Source organism: Biomphalaria glabrata, chromosome 9 (genome assembly GCF_947242115.1).
Source record: "Biomphalaria glabrata chromosome 9, xgBioGlab47.1, whole genome shotgun sequence".
In the NCBI taxonomy this organism is placed as follows: Eukaryota; Metazoa; Mollusca; class Gastropoda; family Planorbidae; genus Biomphalaria; species Biomphalaria glabrata.
This window is the reverse complement of record NC_074719.1, coordinates 34,635,004-34,646,065: the sequence shown is the minus strand read 5'-3', so window position 1 is coordinate 34,646,065 and position 11,062 is coordinate 34,635,004. Positions and strand designations below refer to the sequence as shown.

Below are 11,062 nucleotides of genomic sequence, written 5' to 3'. Positions count from 1 at the left end.
TTTTATTCTGTTTCTTATTGTCAATTTAAAAAAGGACCTTGTACACTGTCAGGAGGGTTTTGTTCCAGGGCTCATCTAGGGTATGATATACTTCGCCGGGCTCCCCACCTGAACAGTATTTATTAACTTTCTGCCGGGGTTGTAATTTAGCCTTGATTCGTCTGCCTGGGCACCCCTAACAGTCTAGCAATCAATGTATGCAATGAATATCCAGGAACGAATAAACCAAATATTAACGTATACTAATGAATAAAAATATTACATATAACAACAAAGGTTCAATGGGTTAATGATATGATGAGGCATATATTACGAATAAATATCAATAGCATTTACAAGGCAAGTACAAATTACATTCAAAGGAACTATATCACACCTTAATCTCAGTGCCATAGTCAATCAGGGCTCACAACGCCCCACCCCAACGCCACCGGCAATAGTCAAATACCAAGCCTACAACTCAGACTCGACTCCAGCTGAGTCCCAATCCTGCGTCCCTAATAAGAAAAATAAACTTTCCTCGAGATCGCCATTTGCACGATTATAAAAGAAACAATTTTAGATCTACGACATTCAGAAGTCAGTAAAATAAACTGACTTACCCAATACTGGGGCAAGAAAACCACACCGAGAACTCCATCTCAAGGCAAAACAAGAGAACTCTATCTCAAGGCAAAACAAGAGAACTCTATCTCAAGGCTAAACAAGAAAACTCCATCTCAAGGCAAAACAAGATAACTCCATCTCAAGGCAAAACAAATTAACTCCATCTCAAGGCAAAACAAGAGAACTCTATCTCAAGGCAAAACAAGAGAACTCTATCTCAAGGCAAAACAAGAAAACTCCATCTAAAGGCAAAACAAGAGAACTCCATCTCAAGGCAAAACAAATTAACTCCATCTCAAGGCAAAACAAGAGAACTCTATCTCAAGGCAAAACAAGAGAACTCTATCTCAAGGCAAAACAAGAAAACTCCATCTAAAGGCAAAACAAGAGAACTCTATCTCAAGGCAAAACAAGAGAACTCTATCTCAAGGCAAAACAAGAGAACTCTATCTCAAGGCAAAACAAGAGAACTCTATCTCAAGGCAAAACAAGAAAACTCCATCTAAAGGCAAAACAAGAGAACTCTATCTCAAGGCAAAACAAGAGAACTCTATCTCAAGGCAAAACAAGAGAACTCTATCTCAAGGCAAAACAAGAGAACTCCATCTAAAGGCAAAACAAGAGAGCAATGACACCAATATAGCGCATCCTTAGAAACTAAAACTAACAAAACCTTATAGTGCACAAAAGAAAATACCAAGCAAGATGCGTACGACATACACCATTACATCACCCCTGACCCACGATGGAGACCTAACATTTTAGTCTAGCTACATATAATCGATTACAAAGTTAATCAACATAATTATCACGCTAGCGTTTCTTCATTTCTGGACCAACTACTTGTACATATCTTTTGACCACATCCATAACCTTTTTGCTGTTATGTAGTCAAAACTTATTTTATATTATTTATATATTATGGCCATAATTTAAATTTCAATTCGCAAAATTATTATAATTCCTATTTGTTAACATTTAGTAATATATGAAAGTACAGCTGTAACTCCAGCGTTTCTGCTTTTCTAAACCAAGTGTTTTAAACGCACACATCTTGTATTTGGTGTTTGTTACGGTCTTAGCGCAGCACGGTGTGCATGAATAAAGGTGCGAATTTGTGTAATGAATGGAAGGGATGTTAAAAGGGGAAGCCGGGAGAAAATTGACAGGAAGAGAAATGAAATGTTCGTATTTACATAACTTGTTGTAATATTAAAGTATTTATAGAGTAATAACCTGAGAGTGTATTATTATTTCAAAGAGTCTTGTGTCGTAACAAGTGGCGCCCAACGGAAAAGGCAAGACCTGCGTTATATCGGTATCTAATTCCTGTCTACTGAGGTATTACTAGTACTACAAAGTGTAACGAAATCTCTAGATCTCTAGATCTATTAAGATTGAGCGAGTTAGCGTCATCTAAATCTCTAAAGCTATGTACGAGACTCACTGGTAAACATAAACCATTAGTTGAAACTTAACTAAAAACATTATTGTTGAATTAATCAATTGGATTAACATGTAAATTTAGATTTATATCATTATAATTATTGGGACGGCCAATTCTCTACATTCACCAATGTGAAAACGTCAGGGATTACCCACTGTATTTGGATGTGCTATGAATTTATTTAAAAAAAAAAAAATAATTAAAAAAAAAAATCATGTCAGTGGTTGCTGAAGTACATCTTCATTATTCTGGCTGCTCATAGTTCTCAACAATAACCTATAACATTCAATATTGATGGAAATTTGTACGATTATTAGCACTGCTGTGGGCAACACTAGTGCATTTTGACTACGGTGGAGAACAGTGCCCATTTAGGACCAACGGATATACACTGACTACGGAATATAGGCAAACAACGAAAGATTCATATCACATGGAAAAAGAAAGAGAGAAAGAGAAGTTAGCCATGGAAAAAGAAAGAGAGAAAGAGAAGTTAGTCATGGAAAAGGAAATAGAGAAAGAGAAGTTAGCCATGGAAAAAGAAAGAGAGAAAGAGAAGTTAACTATTGATAAAGATAAATTAGCAATGGATAAAGAAATAGAGAAAGATAAGTTGGCTATCAGTAAAGAGAAATTAGTTACGGATAAAAAAATTGAGAAAGAGAAGCTAGCTTTGGAGAAAGAAAGGTTAGCCATAGAGAAAGAAAAGTTGGAAATAAAAAAGGAAAAGCTAAAGATGAAGGTACTGGAATGAAAAATGACGTGTCTGGAAATAAATTGGCAAAATATAAAGGTACAATGTTTGATGAGAATAAAATAGACATAGATATTTTCTTAAAGAAGTTTGAAATTGAAATGAAAGAATTGGCTTTTCCTGAAGATAAATGGACATTTTTGTTATCGAAGTCATTTGCAGCGGAGGTACCGTCAAAGATTTGCATGAATCAGAATAATTACCAAATAGTAAAGGAGCAATTACAACGAACATTTGGAAAAACTGAGGCGTTTTATCTTCAACAATATGTTAATTGCACCATTGAAACCAACGAGGATCCCCAAACATTTTTAGACAAGATGAAAAGCTACTTTGACAATGGGAGTCATTAAAAATAGAGAAGACGTTTGATGGACTAAAGGTATTTCTTATGCTGGATAAAGTCATTTATGAGAGTCAGGACGAACTAAAAATATTCCTGCTGGAGAGAAAGCCAAAATCTGTAGATAGATTTTGTAATATTAATAAGGGCTTACAAAGTGGCACATCCTGAAAAAAAGTTAAACAGAGGTAGCGATATTGAAGAAATAGTAGCATTTGATAGAGCTAGAGAAAACACAAGACAGTTATAGCAACAATAGAAGATTTAGATATGAAGGACAGAATAGATTTAGAGGACAAGGAAGGAGCCAAATAGATAGTAGACAAGGCCAGTATAATAGCTACAGAGGGAGATATCAAGGAAACAGACAGGGAAGATATGGCGGCAGAAGAAATAGAAGAGATCAAAGTTTCTCGTTATTGTCCAGTTCGGGAAGTCTAGATTGTTTTCAAACATTTGTAGGAAATAAGGCTGCAAGAACGATAAGGAACACGGGCAGCACTATTGTTGGAATAAACCGAAAATTGGTTGAAGATCATGAATACACTGGAAAAAACAAAGCATGTATTATGTTTGATGGTAAAACAGTTCGATTACCCGTGGCCCGAGTGAACATTAAAACACCGTATTATACAGGGATCGTAGAGGCATGTGTTATAGATCATGATCAAATCGATTTGATTATTGGCAATATACCAAACATAAAGAAGTGCACGGAAAATGAGATAGAAGTTTGGAAAAATTGTTGTGGAATGGCCACTACTCGATCCTGTAGTAAAGATGTAGAGGAAGGAGATTTGGCAAAATTGTTCGAGTTATCAACTAAGGAAAAAGAGCAAGATGAAGAACAACATGAAAACACAGAAACAATTGAAATCAAAGACATAGGATTTAACAAAGAAAAATTTATCACAAAACAAAAAAATGATCCAGAGTTACGCCAACTAGCAAAGAAAGGAGGTAGAGGAGGAAGATTCTATGTAGAAAGAGGAACTCTTGTTAGAGAGATTGATTGGCACGGAAAAAAAGTAATCCAGTTTGTGGTACCCAGAGAATTCAGGCAGCTTGTAATGGAAAATGGACACGATATAGCACACACAGGACTTCTGGGACTACACAAAACGAAACAAAGAATATTTCAGAATTTTTATTTGCCATCAATTAATAAGGACATAAAAAGTTATGTGACTTCGTGCCAACTATGTTCTAGAAAAGGAGCAAGAAACATAAAAGCACCATTACAGAGGATGGATGTACCAGATAGACCATTTAGTAAAATAGCGATTGATTTAATCGGTCCCATGCCAGTGGTATCAAATAGGGGTCACCGTTATATCCTAACTGTGATAGACGTGTGCTCCAGATGGCCGGAAGCTATCCCACTCAAACGAATTGAAGCCAGAGATATAGTACAAGCATTATATACGTTGTTTACAAGATTTGGATTTCCTAGAGAAATATTGTCAGGAAGGGGCACTCAATTTAACTGTCAATTGGCTACAACATTTTTGAACATGTTTGGGATCCAGCAAAGGTTTACAACCTCGTATTATCCACAGAGCACTTCTGAACGTTTTAATGTCAATCTAAAGAAATCATTATATAAAGTAATGGATGATAAACCCAAAGAGTGGGACATGGCAATACCGTCAATACTATTTGCATACAGGGAGAGTCGTAATGAAACAACAGGGTTTTCACCATTTCAAATGATTTATGGAGGAAATCCACGAGGTCCAATGACAATATTGAAAGATTTGATAATCCCACATGATCATGTAGTAACTAATGACAGTTATGATATTGTGACAGAAACTAGAAATCAGATTATAAAGGCATGTGAAGAAGCGGATAGAAAGATGCTAGAGAGAAATGAATTAACACATTCCAGAGTGAATGAGTGACAGAATTAGAGGTAGGACAAGATGTTTTGGTCTTACATAAGGATAACAATAATGTTTCGGACACAAATTGGCTGGGACCATTCAAAGTAGCAAGGAAAATTAGCGATATGGATTATGAAATAGACATTGATTCGATGTTAAAAATATTTCATGTGGATTTGTTAAAAGAGTTTACACCAAGACAAAGAAGTGAAGAAAGGAGTAAAGATGAGTCAATGACAATGAGTGCCTGTGTGAAGGAAGAAACGGAGACAGAGGAAAAGTTTAGAGACAGTGGTAACAGAAAGTAGGCAAACATGGAAGGATGTCGCGGTGAATGGAGTTTCTCTTGAAAGAGCTAAAAAAATCAGGGCACTAATTGAGGAGTATAAGAATATTTTTACGGATTTTCCCGGTAAAACAAGTATTATAGAACATGACATCAAGTTAACTGGCAAAGTTCCAAATAAACTGCATCAATATACGATCCCATTACACCATAGAGAAGCATTACAGAAAGAAATTGATGAGCTACTAACACTGGGAGTGATAGAACCATCTAGTTCACCATGGGCTGCACCAGTCGTGCTTGTTAAAAAAAAGTGTGGCAACTTAAGATTGTGTGTGGATTATCGACAGTTAAATAAAGTCACAGAATTTGATCCATTTCCAATGCCACAAGCAGAAGAAATGTTTACTAAGCTAAAAAATGCAAAGATTTTTAGCACGTTGGATCTGTCAAGAGGATATTGGCAAGTACCTCTAAAACAAGAAGCTAAACCTTTATCGGCATTTAAGACACCTTCGGGCATATATCAATGGAATGTGATGAGCTTTGGCTTGGTAAATGCTCCAGCCACGTTTAACAGAATGATGGCCAAATTATTCAGCCATAGAAGAGACACAATTTGTTATTTAGATGATATATGCATTTTTATTGAGCAATAGGATGAGCATATACAAAGCCTTGGAGAAGTTTTTAAAATTATCAAAGAAAACAATTTAACATTGAAACCAACAAAAATAAAAATTGGCCTCAGTGAAATTTCATTTTTGGGGTATAAGATTAAAAATGAGTACATTACACCATTGGAAGAAACTGTTTCAAAAATATTGGACATTAAGGTACCAAAGACAAAGAAGCAAATTAGAAGCCTTTTGGGGTTATGCAACTTTTATAGAAAATTTATCTCAAATTTTTCAGAAATAATGGAACCACTAACAAATCTAACAAAGAAAGGAAAACCTAACAATATAGTGTGGACGGAAGAATGTCAAGAAGCACTGGACATAATTAAAACTTTCTTTTCTGGAGCACCGATTTTGAAATTACCAGACAATACTAAGGAATTTGTTTTGGATACAGATGCATCAACCATTGCAATAGGAGGCTGTCTAATGCAAAAATGGAATGGTGTCCCACATCCTGTTTTATATGTGAGTAGAAAACTGACAGCAGCTGAGTTGAAATATGCCACCATTGAAAAGGAGGGACTAGCCATTGTATGGTGTATAACAAAATTAGGGTTTTATCTACTGGGAGCTAAATTTAAACTATGGACTGATCACGCTCCCTTAGCCTTCATTAATACAAATAAATTAGGTAACAACAGAATAGCCAGGTGGGCATTACAACTTATGGATTATAGCTTTGAGGTCAAGACAATACCAAGGAAAGACAATGTGATAGCTGACACATTATCACGGTGTACCTAAGAAGGAAAAGAAATAGAAGTAAGGAAAGGAGCTTGGCCACGTCAATTTTGCTTCTGTTGGTTGGTCAAAAGAATAATGTCAGTAAAATCATTTTGGTGAGAACACAATGAATAGCAGTGTAAAAGATTGGAACATTTTGTAAATATACACATATTACATGTATATGTAATCGAAGACTGTATGGACTGACGAAGCTTTGTTACATGTGTGAGGTGTCGAGATATTAATATATGGTGTTGTATTGAGAATTTGATGAAACCATTGTTAGAAATGTAAAATATATTATTACAGTTACATAGTTAATTATAGTTTATAATTGTGAATTATGAGATTTATTCTGATTGGTTCTTTGGGGAAGTCGAGACATTATACATTGGGATGGATGTAAGTAATTCTGAACCTAAAATAATAATGTAGTGAATGGTGAGATTTAATTTTGCTGCTGGAGTTTTGTTTTGTTGTTTGTTGATTTTTACCTGGGTTAAAAGAATGAGAATTAATGAAGATAATATTATTATATTGAACAGTGGTTTATAATTTTATTTGATATTTAAAAGACGTTCGATGTACATCGAACTTGGCAAACAAGGGGGGGTGTTACGGTCGTAGCGCAGCACGGTGTGGATGAATAAAGGTGCGAATTTGTGTAATGAATGGAAGTGATGTTGAAAAGGGGAAGCCGGGAGAAATTGACAGGAAGAGAAATGAAATGTTCGTATTTACATAACTTGTTGTAATATTAAAGTATTTATAGAGTAATAACCTGAGAGTGTATTATTATTTTAAAGAGTCTTGTGTCGTAACAGTGTTGAAAAAAGTAAAATATTATATATATGTAGTGGAGTGGATATCTTTTTAGAAAACACCGGCCACCCCGATATCCACGTGACCCTTCACCCTAGATGGCACCTTGTGTCCGCGCATGACAAGGCAGACCAACGTGGGCACTGTCCATTCGACCGGCATCTCCCATCGCTGTAATGTCCGTACGTTACTGGACCTAAGTCGTCTCCACTCCCTTTTGTGCTTGGTTCTACACCATGTGTTCACGTATGGCTGCAGGTAATCACATTTTACTTATTCATATTGTAGATTGTAATTTTAATTAGTAGTTTATATAGAATATCACTACCGCGGTTTTTGTTCATGTTGGACTATTCTTATTTTTAGAAGCCAGCATGTGGATGAATTCATTTATTGAAATGCGTACCTGTAGTATTCTAAATAGAATGTTAACTGTCGATCTTGTAAATGTATTTTTACAACAAGTGTTTACATACTAGCTTTTAAGAAACATTGTATTTGTGAGTGTATAGATTTGTTCTATTTAATTGTTGTAGTTTTTTTGTAAGGAAAGTAAAGAGCGAAACTCTTCAAACAATGTATATTAGTTTTATGTAGAACAACTAGTTGATTTATTTTTAGAGAACTACATTGTCTTTTATTTTTATAATGTTTCGGGTGTTCCATATCTCTCTTGTGTTTGTATAAGAGAGGTTGGTTTACACTATATTATTTTCTTTTCGTTTTTTGTTAAGATTTAGTATTTAGACTTTGATGTTGTGTGTACAACTTGGTCTAACCATTTAGGCTTATTAATTATGTTTAGTTTATGTTTATTTGTAATTATGTTTTATGTTTGCCTTTGGCAGGTCTTTAATGTATAATAAACAGTTTTGAATCGCCCTACGAGTCGCCTTGTCCTTTAGTTTGTTCTGTGCCAAACCCACCACATATATATATATATATATATATATATATATCATGGGCGTAGCCAGGATTTTTTTTCGGGGGGGGGGGGGGGGGGTTTGGGGGGGTGAATTTTTTTCTCCCCCCCCCCGACCCCCCCCCCCCCCGCGAAAAAAATTTATATGTATTTATGTGTGTGTGTGTACATAATCTTTATTACATTCTGACCCTTCATTCTTTCGGAAGACGTTTATTGTGCCCTAGAATAGGTTCTTCCATGAGTTAGGGAAAAAATTGTAGATTCCCCGATATTACCAGCAAAGGGATCTGGGGGAGCGCTAGGAGCTCCCCCAGCGCGGGGCGAAGCCCCGCCTCCAAGCACTATTTCTGATATTGAAAACCAACAAAATGCATATTCTGAGGTATCTACAGTGCATTTTCCTGCTATTAAAAAGTTCTATTTAAAAAACCTAATGTGCTATTCTTACTGACTTAGACCCTCCATCGTCGTTCGGCGCATTTGCCATCAAGCTGTTTCCATAAAATTGTGGACTCCCCGCCATTACTAGAAAGGGGGTCTGGGGGAGCGCTAGGAGCTCCCCAGCGCGGGGCGAAGCCCCGACGCCAAAAACTATTTCTGGTATTGAAAGCCAACAAAATGCATATTCTGAGGTATCTACAGTCCACTTTAATGATATTAAAAAGTTTTATTTCAAAAACCTAATGTGCTATTCTTACTGACTTAGACCCTCCCACGCCGTTCGGAGCATTTGACGTCAAGCAGTTTCCATAAAAATCTGTCACTGGTAATGTCTGAAGCCTCTTCCCACCTACCATGAGGACCTCCATGAATGAGTGGCGTCAAGTTGTACTAGGATATCATTGCAACTCTTCTTTTGCGTAATTCATTTTGTCGGAGAACATGTCCCGCAAACCTCATGCGTCGTTCTCTCACAATTTTACTAAGGGGTCGACTCCCAGTTCGGCATAGGATTTCCTTGATTTAGATCCGATCTCTATAACTGACTCCTGACATCTGTCTTAGCCATCTTTGTTGAGCTATATTTAGTGTTTTTCGATTTCGGTAGATGACTATTCACTGCAGTTTATTAATGGAGCCCTGCCACAGGTCAAAATGTGTAACCTCTCTTGAATACGCTCTTGGAATTAAGTGACTGTAGTTTGCTTTAGATTTTATATCGAAAAGAGAAGTTTTATCGTCAAAATCTTCTGTTGGGGGTTTTTCACCTCAAAATGCTCTGTAGGGGGATCTTAGACTCAAAACCATCTAGAGGGGTTTTAAACTTTAAAAAAACAGCCATCTGTAGAAGAAACTCAAAACCCCGATTGGCTTGGCTGCGCTCAAATAATTTTAGTGTGTAATTTGTTTTTTTTTTTATATTGAAGATGTATTTTTAGCACGAAACCCCTCTGAATGGGGGTTTAAACTCAAAACCCCTTTCGGCAACGCTCATAGCATTTTGAGGGCATAATTTGCTTTTTTTCTTACACTGAAGATGGCGGGGGGTTTAAACTCAAAACCCCTTTGACTACGCTCATAGATTTTAGAGTGAGTAATTTTCTTTTAATTATATTGAAGAGGTACTTTTTAGCTTCAAACTCCACTGGAGGGGAGTTTAAACTAAAAACCCCATAGACTACACTCATAAAATTTTTAAGTGTATAATTTGCTTTTTTTTATTATTAAAAAGAAGTATTTTTACCAAAACTGAGTCAAAACCCATTTAGCTACGCTCATAACATTTTGAGTGCGTAATTAGCTTTTTTTTTATATTAAAGAGGGGGTTTATCGTAAATTTTAGACGGGGTTTTAAAATCAAAATCTTCCTTAACTGTGCTCTTGGAATTAGGGGATTTTCGTTTGCATTTTTTTTTTGTTTTGTTTTATAGAAGAGGGGGAGTTAACTTCAAAAACCCCAGGTAGAGGGTTTAAAACTCAAAACCCCTGGTAGGGGGTTTTAAACTCAAAACCCCTGGTAGGGGGTTTTAAACTCAAAACCCCTGGTAGGGGGTTTTAAACTCAAAACCCCTAGTAGGGGTTTTTAAACTCGAACCTCCTTGGTAGGGGTTTTTAAACTCAAACCCCCCTGGTAGGGGTTTTTAAACTCGAACCCCCCTGGTAGGGGGTTTTAAACTCAAAACCCCTTTGGTTGTGCTAGGCAAGTGATGGTTTAGTATTAAAATCTCACCTAAAATAAACAAAATCAAAGCAAAAAATCAGTCACTAAATTCCGAATCCCCCCCTAAAGGGGGGGGGGGATTTCATTTCGGGGGGGTTTGAACCCCAAGAACCCCCCCCTGGCTACGCCCATGATATATATACAGAGAGAGAGAGAGAGAGAGAGGAGAGAGAGAGAGAGGAGAGAAAGAAAAAGAGAGAGAAAAAGAGAGAGGGAGGTTCGGGCTGGGTTGTAAGTTATTTTCAGCTCTAAAGAAACACCCGAAACATGATTAAACCTTTTTTTTTTAAATCCCAACATATATTCTAATTGTTTAATTTTTCAATTATTTTAAAAAATTATATTAAATTAGTTCAACGTTCAACACTATTTGAAAGTAAAACCTAGTTTTGTCAAGCTCTGTGGAAGTTAGTGTCTCAGTCA

General features: G+C 36.3%; 1 long non-coding RNA gene across 1 annotated transcript; it reads left to right on the top strand.

Moving 5' to 3' along the window:
* Window positions 1-7,704: 7,704 nt before the first annotated feature.
* On the top strand, window positions 7,705-8,435 carry LOC129928427 (uncharacterized). The gene is made up of 2 exons (XR_008779976.1): window positions 7,705-7,811; window positions 8,402-8,435. It is a non-coding gene; the product is annotated as an uncharacterized LOC129928427 (long non-coding RNA).
* The last annotated feature ends 2,627 nt before the right edge of the window (window positions 8,436-11,062 follow it).